Here is an 11185-nt window from a genome sequence, read left to right as displayed (position 1 = left end):
ATATGGTCAAGGAGTAAAAAATGGATTTTAGTTTCTGTTGTAGACTGAAAGAATGGGGTGGAAAGGTAGGGGAGAAATGACCAGAAATAAAGTTACAGTGCTAAGTATGGACTAATCATCCAGATAGTTGAAATCAGATAGGATGTTGGCACTAGAGATGGAGAGAAATGAATATCTCAGGAACAGATTTAAGAAACAAGCTTGAAATGCTTATAGGAAATTCTAGAAAATGATGCCTAATAATAAAATAAGAATAGCAAACACATTGTGTTTATTATATTTCAGGTACTATTCTAAAAACTTTACATATATCACATATAAAAAACAAGCTTTACATATAATCTGAACAATAATCCTATGAAGTAGACATTATGATTTCTCCCCGACCCCCAATATTATAGCTAAAACTGTAGCAAAGAGAGACATTAGGTGACTTCCCCAAGACCACACAGCCCAGGCATTCTGGCTCAAGTCCATACGCTTAACCGCCACACTCCTCTGCCATTCAATAAAAAGTGAAAATAATGGAATTGACTGGAAGTCAGACATGAGAGGGCAGTAGATGTACATTTGGAAATCATCAGCAGAGAGAAAGGGAAGACTCAGAGAGAGTGGTGCCCTGCAACTCAAGGGAAAAGTTTCACAGACAAGGACCAGTGGACAATGTCAAGGGCAGCAGAATGTTCTACTGAAGAAGTTACCAGTCTTCACAGGCTTTAGTAATAGAGGGTCATGAATGACCCCGGTAGAAGCAATTTTAGAAGAATGATAGGGGTAGAAGCTAGAAGATTCCAGGTTGAAAAGTGGATGGGTACTAGAAATAATGGAGGGAGCCACGACAGATGTTGATGGAAGTAGAGAGGGGGTATTAAGTAGAGGAAGAAGTTTAATCAAGGTGTGTGTGTGGGAATCTATTATCTATCAATCATCTCTGTCTATCTATCATCTCTATCTATCTCTCTATCTATCTCTCTGTCATCATCATCTATCTATCTATCATCATCATCCACCAATCTATCAATCAACTATCTCATGTTAGGTTATTGGAAAGTAGGAACTTTTTCCCCATGAGTAGTCACTGATTTTTAGGAAATCTGTGTTTTTAGGAAAATGCTTTTGTTCCACAAATTTTAACTGTTGACATACGAAGAAAAGAGATTTATAAAACTAGAGCTGGTGATTCTGTTAGTCTAGAAAGGTCTATGTTAAGGTTTTAAAAATTCCCTCAATCTTTCCCAGTGACAATCAAAACCAAAGAGATACCTTCTGTGGCTGTGAAAGTGTTCAGTTGTGAAGTATCAATATTGAATATTTGTAAAAGTATCTATGAAGAAGAATTTACTTAGCAAAACTCCCTGAAGTCTTATTTATTTTTTAAATATATACTTTTAATGTGGCCCTTTCCTTCCTAGTTTGCATTTTATTTGATGCTCTTATTTCTATCCTCCGCATCCTTACTGTGCTCTTTATGGGGCCTGTTCTTCCCTGCGTTCCTTGTAATTTAGTCTTCATTTTTAAATGCCTTCGTCTTTTCTTTTCTTTCTTTATTTTCCTGTGTGCTGTCAGTTCCTGTTGCACATCCTCCTGTTATCTATTATCATTTCCTCTTGTCCGGCCACCATCTGTTCTCTGAGTTTTGGTATTTCTCCTTTAGAGTTTCAATTGCTGCATAGAAGTTTAAAACCCTCAGTTGGAATGTTAGATTGCACTTTTCATCTGCTTTGTGCCAGTATTTTCCTGGTGTTTTCAGGGTCTTACAGTGTCTGTAAGAAAGCTATTTTACTCTTTTTCATCTTTTAATTTTTCTCGTAGGACCTTGTGTGAATGTAGAGCATAGTACTTTGTTGTTACTCAGATTTCAATTTTTTTTAAGTTTATGTATTTATACTGAGAGAGAGAGTGCAGGAGAGGGGCAGAGAGAGGGGGAGAGAACGAGTTCCAGACAGGCTGTGTAATGCCAGCCAGCACAGAGCCCGATGTGGGGCTCAAACTCACCAACTGAGAGATCATGACCTGAGCCGAAATCAAGAGTCAGCCATTTAACGGAGCCACCCAGGGGCCCCTGTTACTTATATTTTAATGAGACATATTTTTGTGATGTTTATAGGAGGTTCTTATGGAGGCATATGGCCAGGTTAGGTCTCTGGGCTTCATGGCTCAAGGGCATCCTCTTCCACTCCCCTAGCGGAAAAACTTAAAGTATGGCCTTCCAGTGTGGTTCCCTCAATTAAAATTATTATTATTTTACTCAAGTGTAATTAACATTTAGTTAGGTCTTTGACTTAATTTTTACTTCTTTGATCAGTGCACATATTTTGTTAATGTCGTACCTATTATAAATAGTTGCGTTTTTAGTTCGATTTCCAGGGGTGCCTGGGTGGCTCAGTTGGTTAAGCCTCTGACTCTTGATTTCTGCTCAGGTCATGATCTCACAGTTTGTGAGTTGGAGCCCCATTTCCAGCTCTGTGCTGACAGTGTGGAGCCTGCCTGGGATTCTCTTTCTCTCCCTCTCTCTGCCCCTCCCCTGCTTGCTCTCTATCTCTCACTCAAAATAAAGATAAACTTAAAAATTATTAAAAATTCAATTTCCAATTTTTAATTGTGAAGAGTGTGTTCAAATACAATTGACTTTTGAATATGGACCTTGTATCTTAAGATCTTGCTAAACTCACTCATTAGTTTTAGGCTTTTTTTTTTTTTTTTTTTTTTTTTTTTGCAGATTCAGTGGGATTTTCCACAATGACTGTCACATTGTCTGAGAATAGACACAATCTGTATAGCTTTATTGCTTTCTTGCCTTATTGAATTGATTAGGAATTACTTCTTTTGTGTTCACACTTTGCATGTGAAGTTTAGGTGTTGATCCACACTTGAGGGGAATTTATATGCAGATCACGGGCTTCCTTTCCTCAAGGCTCCCTTCTCTTTGTGATTTTAATGTTAAAGTTTTAGCCCCTGTAGTGCCCAGACTCCAAACTCTTTTCTCCATAGTCCATTAAGACCCATATATTTCTTGTACGGGTCTAATCCTCTGCTTATGGGAAACTGAAAAGCAATCTCAGGAAAAGAGCTGGGTGAATTCGATAAAGCTCACTACCTGTACCTTCTTTCCCACATGCATCAAAACACGGCCTGTGCTTATTCCCCCTCAATCCCTGCAGTTACTTTAAAATATCTTGTCCAGGTTTTGTAATTTTTTTCAGTGGGATGATTAGTTTGATATCAGCTACTCCATTTTGACTGATATTGGAAGCTTTTAAGTGTACTTTTAAGTGAAAGAAAAAAAGGAAAATAGAAAAGCTGATATTAAGGATTTGTTTATACAGATGAATTGCAGCCTTTTCCCTTTCTATATGGCTTGGGTTCATGTATAATTATTTAAAAGTGCTTGGGAACGCAGCCAGGTTGAGGAGTGGCTGCTTTGGTATCTGCAGCCTTGATATTGTTTGTTGCCATTGCGCAGTGGTTACCATTTCCAAAATGGAAACCCATAGTATGAATATGCACGTGAGATGCACCGAATGTTCCAACCTTCTCTTGCCATTTCCACTGTGCCAGCAAGTGTTTTCCTTCCCCCTAACCAAGCTCCTTGAAATATGGATCCAGGCATATATAACACTTGCTGATTTGTTTCACACCTTCCTTTGATAGACTCAGCATTCACCCTCTCAATTTGATTTCAGACTAGTTTATACCTTTCTTTAGTAAATTATAGTGTTACCTCCCATGCTCTGGGCCCCATGTGGACTATACATTTCTTAAAAAAAAAGGACTTTGTCATCTATATATTTTGTGCCGACCTCAGATCATGACAGAATCTGTTGGTTCACAGCTGTTCCATAAATATGCTTACCAGCTAAATTACAGTTTTATATAACATTATCTTTTAGTTGCTATAACTAGAGTTTCCCAAGGTTATTTTTTCAGATGTTATTGGTGTTCAATCTAAAATTAACTCCTTCAGTAAACAATATGAAGCATAAGAGCTGCTCCAAGGAAACCACAAATATCGTCGATATCTATCGCCTATGTAGTGCTACAGAACAGACATTACCAACATTTTTCTATGACCCTTAACTTCAGGGATTTATACAAAAGTGAAATAGGATGTACATTAAATTTCAGGAACTCACAATGCTAAGCTCTCTCAGAAACAGAGTTAGTGAAGGGTGCCTGGGTGGGTCAGTCGGTTAAGCATCCAACTTCAGCTCAGGTCATGATCTCACAGATGGTAGGTTTGAGCCCCATGTCAGGTTCTGTGCTGACAGCCTAGAGCCTGGAGCCAGTTTCGAATTCTATGTCTCCCTCTCTCTCTGCCCTTCACCTGCTCACACTCTGTCTCTGTCTGTCTCAAAAATAAATAAATATTAAAAAATTAAAACAACAACAAAATGGTACAGTATGTGTGCTGTAAGTTCTTGCAGAATTGCTGGGCACTTGGGTTATGTTGTGTCATGGCTGAAAGAATGCGAGCGGTCATTCTGCTATGCCCAGGAGTCCTCATTTGTGATCCATTAATCTTTTGCCATCGGCCCTCTTGTGAGCAGATTAATTGTAGTAGAAAAGTATGGACATTTTATAACGAGACTCAATTTGTTCTAAAAATGAAGACCATGAATGAATGTTTCTCTTCTTGTGTTTCCTGATAGGACTTCAAATTGAGAGACAAAAATAAATGTTAGAAATATCTAGACGTTGGCCTTAGAAATTGAAAATGATCACAAGCTCTTTGAATTACATCTGTTAGCACCGAGGCCTGTTCCTTATTCTCACCACGCTGAGACTTCCTTTTTTGTCAGAGATTAATGTTCTCTCCTTATTCATACAAAAGATTAAAGAGGACATATAAATATGAAACATATGCTTTTCATTAATCAAAGTTTTAATTCATCTTCTTGATAGACATCAAAAGATATAAATTGCTGTGTGAGAGGTAGAATTATACAATGCAACTAATATGAAGTGGGTAGTTTTATTCGAATTATGTAAAAGTATTTAATGTATTTCTTTCTTCTCATGGTAGATGAGGACTTGAGTGATGGCTGATGATACTTGGCCAATAAGAATCATTTGCTTTCTTTTCATAGAAGCCTAACCTTTCCTTCTCTTGGGAACAAGGGTGTTTGGCTGGGAGTAAACAAGGGTGTTTAGCTGCGGGAGGGGAAGAAGGTATGCCAGGGGAAGGAAAATGGAGCTAATTGATTGTGATAATACAGTTAGAATTGCAGTGCTGGAAATGATATTAGAGATGATCTATTCACGATCCTTGTGTTACAGGTGAGAAAAACTGGTATTTCAAGCAGAAGAGGACTTGCATGAGGTTGGCTGAACAGGAACATAGCCAGGAAAGGTGCTCTTTATCACGCCATAATGCTCACGACCCACACTCAGTACTCACACCGCTCTTCAAGAGTGGGGAGTCCCCCAGCCCCACAGAATATAAAGGATGGGTTAAAGGGGGTAATTCCTGCCTAGGGTGTTCCATGAGCCAGGGAAACAAGAACATTCATATTTAGTTTTTAAAGATCTTTATGACAAAGTAAAGTAGGGTCAAATGAGCACTGTAAAGGAGCTTCATTCTCACGCAGGCTGTCTGCAAGCTCCCTTCTTGCTCCCTGTTCTCACACCTGGTGAGCCAGATCCCTTCTGCTAAACCAGCAGCACAGCTCAGGGGAGACTGCTCAGAAGGGAAAGTAAAGGGAAATGCAACACCAGTTCTAACACTGCTGAATTTTGCTGACTAGCGTCGGGTGGTTTTGACCTTGTAAATAAAGGCAAAGTGGTTTAAATGTCGAAATGTCTCATATTTAAAAAATCTGTGGAAATTATAACAATGACACCAGGTCAAACCAGAAATGGTTGAAAAATATTTAAATAACACCAAAGAAATCTGTTCTTACTCCACCCTTCCTTTTTTGCCCCATGGTACCACTGGCATCCGATTAATGAGATTCCAGCTCTTTTCTATGTGTATGCAAACAAAAGAATTAGGACTTTACTTTGTTTTTATAAACATGAAGCTGCATTTTGCACACCTGATTTTTTTTTTAAGTAGGCTCCATGCCCACCGTAGGACTTGAACTCACGACTCTGAGATCAAGACCTGAGATGAGACAGTCAGTCACTTAACCAACTGAACCACTTAGGTGCCCCTGAACACTTGATTTTTAACCTCAGTAATATTTCTTGGATTGTACCACATATCAGTACCTAGTTACATACTATTCCGTAGTATGGTTATTCTATTATTCATTATAACATTTCTGTGTTGAAGAACGTAAAAGTCTATCAACCGATGAATGGATAAAGGAGATGTGGTATATGTATATAATTGAATATCACTCAGCCATCAAAAAGAATGAAATCTTGCCATTTGCAACAATGTGGATAGAGCCAGAACATATTATGCTAAGCAAAAAAAAAAAAAAAAAAAAAAAAAAAAATCAGAGAGAGACAAATACCATATGATTTCACTCCTATGTGGAATTTAAGAAACATAACAGATGAACACATGGGAAGGGAGGGCAAGAGGAGAGAGGGAAACAAACCACAAAAGACTATTGACTATAGAGAACAAGCTGAGGGTTGATGGAGGGAAGTGGGTGGGAGATGGGCTTAATGGCTGATGGGTACTAGGGAGGGCACTTGTTGTGATGAGCACTGGGTGTTGAATGTTAGTGACGAATCACTGAGTTTTACTCCTGAAACCAATATTGCACTGAATGTTGACTAACTAAAATGAAAACAAAACAAAACATAAAAGTTGCCTCTGGTGTTTTACTTACCAGTAATACTGGAATGAATATTTTACACCCATCCATGTGAACATGTGTGATCATTGCCTTATGCCAAATCTATACAGGTTGTATTTTTTGTTAATGAATTTAGGCATTGAAAATTTTTTTAGGTTTAGTCAGTTCATCTTGAGGATTTGATATAGAGGTGAGAACCAAGGCAAAAGGATAGATCTATGTAGAAGTCCTGAGTGTTCTCAGTAGCAAAAATCTACAGGGATAAAGAAACTAAAGTAATTAGCTTCTCTTGCTCATTTTGGTGTTCACTCAAAGTGGCTCTGAACCAGAAGCATTCAAGATCACATTCAGACTTGCTGATCTGCTAGAAGGACTTACAGGATTCAGAAAAAGCTACTATGCTCACAGTTATGGTTTGTTTCAGTGAAAGGATACAGATTAAAATCAACAAAGGCAAAAGGTGACTGGGTGAAGTCCAGGAGAAACCAGATGTAAGCTTGCAGGTGTCCTCTCCAGTCGAGTCACATGGGTATGCCTAACTCTCCCAGCAATGATGTGTAACAACATGTATGAAGTGTTGCCAACCAGAGGGGCTTACCTGAGCCTTGGTGTCCAGGGTTTTTAGCTTTATAATGTTTCATATTGGTTTTATAGGCATGCAACACCCATGTGATTAAACTTAGCTACCTAGTTCCAACTCCCCAGAGGTCAAACTGGCACAAATGGCTCAGGATCTCAGGCATACAAAAACAGGCATTTACTGTGAGTCACATCATTAGCTAGCATAAACCATCTGGTCAAACTGACACAGCCTGGCCCACGGCCTTGGGAATATAGGACACTTTTATCGAGCAGGGTATTCCAAGGGCTCAGAAGTTGTCTCCTAGGAGCTGGCTAAAGGCCAGTTCTCCTAGATCAGGCCTTTCTTTGGAATGTGCAGGGCTTGAGCAACCAGGCCTGAGTTAACCCTTTCCTGCATGGTCTCCTTGTACTTTATTGGGGTGATTCTGTGGTCATATGTCTTGAGCCACTCAAAGAGAAGGAGATATCAGGGCTACTTGGAATATATTTGATCATTTATGTGAGGACTGAGTAATTTCTCTTGCTTCATAAAATGGAGCCATAATGCATGTAGTAGAACCAGTATCTGACTAGGCTGACATGACTTGATTTGAGTCCTAGTCTAAGCACGTCCTGAATTTGAGTCTGAGAGATTCATCATTCCAATAAAGATTAGGGGTTTATGTATGGAAGCAAAGTAAGGGATGAAACGGCAGTGATGGAAGTTTGAAAAAAAGATGTGCTTTGGGGGTATTAGTCTTGGTCTGGAGACAGAGAAATGACATTAACAAATGTTCAATGTCCGACACCAATAAATATTTATTCAAAAAACACAAACATTCGCTGTATACCCACTATATGCAGGTACCATGGTGTTCAAGTTAGGGACAAGACTAATAACTGGCAGAGTTTCAAGGGACCAGATATTTACCATTATAAAACTTTGGCAACTTTATCAGTGACCCAGTTCTGAAGAGAGTGAAGCTCAGGGATAAGAATACAATTTGTAGGTTACATTGAGATAGCAGGCAGAGAATTCAGAAACTGTAAATCCTACTCTTAAAGGAAAAAAAAAAAAAGAATCTAGCCATGAGGTGGTACACCATAAAGTAGGAACTTAGATAAGGAATAATAAGAAGACAGGGTAAGGATTCGATGACAGGGAGCCTGGGTCACAAGTCATGAAATAAATTACTGGCAAACTGAAGTTTTCTGTTAGTATGGAACCAGAAGTAAAGCTTGAGGCCCCACTCTTATATTCCCTGTATAGGAAACAGATTGGTCTCAGAGTCTGGGAGGGACAGTGACTCCATTTGTAGATTGGAGCTATTCAGTGGCCAGATGTGAAGAGCTTTATACCACTCTGACATCTGTGGGTAGTGACTTTGCTTTTGTTTTATGAAAAAGAAACTAATGCTTTATTTATTAAGTGACTAAAAATTAAATGGTAGACAGGAAGATAAAGATTCGGTTGACTTATGGAAGAAAGGAGGCGGGTGATGTGAGCTGAAGGGTGATCAAACAAACCAACAGGAGGAGTTTCCTTAAGTGTGGTAATTTTGTTAAAGAGAGAACCATCACTCAGCAGACGGCAGGCACTGCCAATCCTATTCTGGTCCATTCTCAGAAAGAGCCATTCCTTCTGTTACGGGTTGAGTTGTGTTCCCCCCTTCCCCCCACCGCCCCACCCCCATTGAAAAATGAAGAAAGATGTATTAGAGTCCTAACCCCTAGTGTCACAGAATGTGACCTTATTTGGAAATAGTGTCTTCACAGAGGTAATCAAGTTAAAATGAGGTCATTAGGGTGGGCCCTAACCCAATGTGACTGGTGTCCTTATACAAAAGGGAAATTTGACACAGAGCCAGACATGCACAGAAGATGAGGTGAAGACAGAGGGAGAAGACAGCCTTCCACAAGCCTTTGGATCCTTTCGGCCTGGAGTGGATCTGCCCTCACAGCCCTCAGAAGGAACCAACATTTCCGACACCTTGATTTTGAACTTCGGGATTCCAGAAATGTGAGACAATACACTTCTGCCCAGTCTTTGGTAGTTGTTTTGACAACCCTCCCAAACTAGTGTACCTCCCATATCTGCCTCTTACTGCATTTCTTGTCCTTGACCTCTAACTCCAAGAGGACAGATCTTTCTATCTTTAATCTTCTTCTTATCTATCAGGCCCCTTTAAAATAAATGTATTGCAATGGGTCAACAAGATGTCATATTAACTAAATAATTGGATAGGTGGCAGGTAGAATATAGCCTAAGGGTCAGTGAAGAAGAAAAATAAAGAATACATTAAGTAGACCAGAGACCATCACGAAAACACAGAACCATTCAAGGCTCTTCAATTTCAAGTAGATTGGTGGTGGGGATAATAACAAAGAGGGAGAGAGAGAAGTGATTTTAAAATCTTTGTCCTGGGGTAGTTTGTTCCTTCATTGAATAAATGACTAAAACAATCCTCTATTATATTAACACTACGTTACTGATAAGTTTTGACACGTAGTGATTTTATTTTTGTTGTCAATCTGAAATAATATTCATGAATAGTTTTCCTTCTTATTTACAGTAGTTATTGCTTTATATAGTTCACTTAGAAAAATTTATGGTGGTTTGTTCTTTTTGTCAACATAATTCTCTCTCTTTGTGCTACTTAAGTCTTTGTGTGTAATTGGTATGGGTCCCTTGGTTACTTTTTGTTTCTGTATACCTGATAAATATACATCATTCTCTTGTTTTTGACATGAAGTGCTCCCAGTTCGATCTCTATAGAGTCTGGTAGGCGTTCATGTCTTGTGGCACTGCCTGGCTGACACAAGATCTCATTGTTTTCCCACTGCCTCTGGCTCTATGAATCATTGTGGCACATGGAAAATTATAATCACCAGCCTTGACTTCATCCAGTGTTCTTCCTTTCTTCAAGGTTTTACACCGAGGACGGTACCTCTCCAGATGAAATACACTGTCTCAGGCTCCTTCCTCCACCTTCTTAGTTTGTTGTTCCCTTGAAGTTACGGCCTCCTGATATGTGTGGGTAGAAATGTAGTAGTGTTTGAGCAATCTGGGAAGTGATGGCTTAGAATGGATTACTGACAGAGGAGAGGGATTGTGGCTAGTTTTCCATGAGCGTGGACTCTGAATTTCAGACCTGAGGGTAACAAAGGTACAATGGAGGTGATTTTTGGCCCCCTCTATGCATTTTTCCTTTTCCAGGTATCCAATTCAATTTTTTTCCCCCGAGAAATATTCCTTCTCTAGTTGCCCAGAGCTGATATGGGGGTGGGGATAGGGAAGCAATTGGTTTACTGGAGCATATTTCCCCAAGGTGATGCCTTCTCAGAAACTTGAGAAAGTTTCCATTGAGAAAGTGGCTAAGGTGTAGCTTTGTATGTCCTTACTCTCCCTGCTGGTAGAACCTGGCAATAAGGGATGCTGTTTCGAAAAGGCTATGGTTTTGAAAAGGCTCCTGACCTAGTCCTAGTCCTGGCATGGCAAATCAGAGGATTGCATGCTCCCCTGGTAACAATGATTCATTTAAGGATGGGAGGTGACCCAGGCAGAGCCAATGAGCCATAATGGTCCCAGACTGAGAAACATAAGAATGTTCTTCTGCCTTTGAACTCAGGGGGCTATGACCCTGGAGCTGCTAGGGACTGTGCCATGAAGCCTGCGAGGTATTCAATTTAGCCAACATAAGAAAGGACAGACAAAACATGAAGGGGAGCTGAGTCTTAATCATAGTATACAAACTTCTACGTTAATCTCTGCCTGAACTTTTATGCTAATTTGAGTTGGACTTCTATCATTTGGAAACAATTAAGCATTGGCCAGTATGGTGGGAGAGATATGTATTGTCCTTCTACCTTCT

Source organism: Panthera leo, chromosome B3 (assembly GCF_018350215.1).
Source record: "Panthera leo isolate Ple1 chromosome B3, P.leo_Ple1_pat1.1, whole genome shotgun sequence".
NCBI classification, from domain to species: domain Eukaryota; kingdom Metazoa; phylum Chordata; class Mammalia; order Carnivora; family Felidae; genus Panthera; species Panthera leo.
Note: the sequence above shows the minus strand (reverse complement) of the source record.